The sequence below is a fragment of the Triticum aestivum genome, chromosome 3A (genome assembly GCF_018294505.1).
Source record: "Triticum aestivum cultivar Chinese Spring chromosome 3A, IWGSC CS RefSeq v2.1, whole genome shotgun sequence".
Classification (NCBI taxonomy): Eukaryota; Viridiplantae; Streptophyta; class Magnoliopsida; order Poales; family Poaceae; genus Triticum; species Triticum aestivum.
The window spans coordinates 654,535,755-654,539,516 of NC_057800.1; positions in this window are offsets into that span (position 1 = coordinate 654,535,755).

Consider the following 3,762-nt stretch of genomic DNA (forward strand, 5'->3'; position numbering starts at 1 on the left):
GATTGCCAAGAGTCAACCCAAGTACAAGTGTTATCGCCTTGATGACAAGGATACTCTCTTCTTCGAGGATCGTATTGTTGCGCCCAAAGGTGACCTTCGTAAAGTTATCATGAATGAGGCGCACAATTCACTCCTCTCCATCCACCCTGGGAGTACGAAGATGTATCAGGACCTCAAGCAGGCTTATTGGTGGACTCGAATGAAGCGCGAGATTGCTCAGTTCGTGAATGAATGTGATGTCTGCAGGAGAGTAAAGGCAGAACACCAAAGGCCAGCTGGTCTCCTCCAACCTCTTGCCATTCCAGAATGGAAGTTTGACCACATTGAGATGGACTTTGTGACTGGGTTTCCAAAGTCCAAGCGTGGCAATGATGCTATATTCGTTGTCATCGACAAACTCACTAAAGTGGCTCACTTTCTGCCTATTAAAGAGTCTATCACTGCAGCTTAATTGGCGGAGCTGTATACCTCTCGGATTGTCTCTCTGCATGGCGTTCCATAGTTGATCTCTTCAGACTGTGGCAGCATCTTTACCTCCAAGTTTTGGGATTCTTCTCAGAAGGCCATGGGCACCAACATCCGCTTCAGCACAGCTTTCCATCCTCAAACTAGCGGTCAAGTCGAGCGTGTCAATCAGATTCTTGAAGATATGCTCAGGGCTTGCATTATCTCCTTCAGTATGAAGTGGGAAGATTGTCTTCCATATGCCGAATTCTCCTATAACAACAGTTTTCAAGCAAGTTCGGGCAAGGCCCCATTCGAAATTCTGTATGGCAGGAAGTGCCGTACTCCTCTTAACTGGTCAGAAACCGGTGAACGTCAACTTCTTGGAAATGACTTGATCACAGAGGCAGAGGAAATGTGCAAAGTCATTCGTGATAACCTCAAAGCAGCGCAATCGCGCCAGAAGAGCTACTATGATAGTAAGCACCGTGTCTCTCCAATGAAAGGTACTCGTCGCTTCGATATCAAAGGGAAGCTTGCCCCTAGATATGTGGGCCCTTTCAAAATCGTTAGTAAGAGAGGCGATCTCGCCTATCAACTCGAGCTTCCTCCCAACTTTGCAAATGTGCACGACGTGTTCCATGTCTCTCAGCTCCGCAAGTGCTTCAAGACTCCTGACCGCACCGTCAACTTTGAAGACATTGATCTCCAAGAAGACCTTTCTTATCGTGAGCACCCCGTGGCTATTCTTGAAGAGACTGAACGCAATACTCGCAATAAGTCAATCAAATTCCTCAAAGTCAAGTGGTCACACCATTCCGACTGTGAAGCCACCTGGGAACGCGAGGATCACCTCCATTCTGAGTACCCGGCGTTCTTCCAGTCCTAGATCTCGAGACGAGATCCTTTCATAGTGGTGGAGTGTTGTAACACCCCGGATGTAATTTACCTTTTATGTACTCCAACTCTTGCCGTTTCCGGCACTAAGTTATTTTATTTCCTCGGGTTCGGGTTTTTGTCTCCGTGTGTTGTTGTCGTTGTCATGCATCTCATATAATGTCATCATGTGCATTGCATTTGCATACGTGTTCGTCTCATGCATCTAAGCATTTTCCCCGTTGTCCGTTTTGCATTCCGGCGCTCCTATCTCCTCCGGTGGTCCTTTCTACCTTCTTTTCGTGTGTGGGGGTTAAACATTTCCGGATTGGACCAAGACTTGCCAAGCGGCCTTGGTTTACTACCGGTAGACCACCTGTCAAGTTTCGTACCATTTGGACTTCGTTTGATGCTCCAACAGTTAACCGAGGGACCGAGAAGGCCTCGTGTGTGTTGCAGCCCAACACCCTTACAATTTGGCCCAAAACCCATCAAAACCCTCTCCATCATCTAGAGCGTTCGATCATGATCGCGTGGCCGAAAACCGCACCTCATTTGGACTCTCCTAGCTCCCTCTATGCCTGTATAAAGAACCCCCTCCGAAATTCACGGGTCTTCTTCCCCGAAACCCTAGACCCCTTCCTCTCCGCGCGCCGGACAACGTCCGGACGCGCCGGACACGTCCTCCGCTCCGCCCGGACCAACCGCGTGCCGCCACATGGGCAGCCGCACCCACATCGCCGCCGGCCCGCCCGGGCCCAAGGCCGGCCCTCTCCTCCCGCGCCCGGGCCCCGCCTCCTTCCTCCCGAGCGCCGCCCGCGCCCGAGGGAGCCTCGTCGCGCCGCCGTCGTCGCCCTTGCGCCGGCCGCCTCTGCCGCGTAGCTCGCCGGCCGGAGCCGAGCAACGCCGCGGCCGGTCCCGCCTCCTCGCCGCCCGTCCTCTCCTCCTCCGTCGCCCCTTGCCGGATCCGGCTACCGACAAGTCGCCGACCTCCTTCACGCCAAGTCCGGCGACCTCCCCGACAACTCCGGCGAGCTCCCCGACCATCCTCGAAGTTCGCGCCGCTACAGTGCCGATCCAGATCCAGATCTGATTCGGTTGACTTTCCCCCAAAACCCTAGTTATTTTGTGTTTTTCATCATGTCGTAACTTTGCATCCGTAACTCCGTTTTGGGCGTGTAGCATATCAAAATGTTCGTCTCTGAGAGTACATCATTTCATATCATTGCATCATTTTCATTTGAGCTCATCTTGATGCCCGAAATGCTGTTGGAAGAGAGCTATTTGAGATAATTGTCAGATCTGCTGCATCAAATAGCTATTTGTCATTTTTGCCATGATTAATGTGTGCTTGATATGCTCCTGAGTTCTACATGTGTTTTGTTATATGTCATGCCATCTTTACAGAGGTGCTTACCATATATTTTTGTGATGTGTGTGATGACTAGCACAAGCTTGCAAAGTAGTGCATTCGTTAATGCTGATTTCAGGGAGTTAGAATTTCACTAAGTCCTTGATCTGTTTTATCAATATGCCATATGTTCATGTTATTTCCTAGCGATCCGTACCTTTTTTGAGGATGATCAGTAAGGATTATTTGTTAATATTGTGGTGCTCTATCCATCCATGTCTTTGTTTGAAATTATGGAGCACCCTAGCTTGAGTCAATAGAGCTCTACTTTTGCTATTTCGTGAATCCTGGCAGATTGTTGACTCATTAGTGATTTTGCCGAGGATGTTGTTGTTGATCCGTGAATGCTATGTTGTTGTTCTTGCCATGTCTAGCTCATATAATATGTATTCTTGATGGTTGTATGCTTAGTTTGTCATGACATGCTCTGTAGTGAGTGCATCGAGCTTGTGAACATGTCTACTCGTTAACAGATTTGCATGCTCCAGTTTTTTCTCTAAGTCTATAATCTGTTTATGTTTTTGCCATGTTCACATGCTTGCAATTGTATTTTCTGATTCCTTTTGGCTCAAGGTCACTAATGGACTTTTGTTAAGTGCTTTGAGTAGCTTCATGTCATGCCTTGCTTTGCCATGTTAAGTTCCTGTAGCATATAGTTTTCATGCTTCAAAGTGTGCTACCTGATGTTAAATTCCAGACTTGTGTTAATTTCACTAAGTCTGAAATCTGTTTATCATTTGCACTTTTGCCATGCTTGTTTGAACCTGTTAATGGATGAATTGGCCGTAGCTCAGTGTTCATCTTTTGTCAAGCATTATGAGTGGATCCCTGCCATGTATTTTGTTGCCATGTTTGAGTGTTGTAGCATAATTATCTTGATGCATTTAGATGGCTACTTGCTGTTTATCGCAGACCGGTGCCATATTTGTTTTGCTTGCCATTTCCAAACCGTGCATCCGATTCCGGTGTTCTTTATATCGATTTCAACCAAAATCACCTCACCTTTCCAGTGGCACTCTTGGATTTCCAAG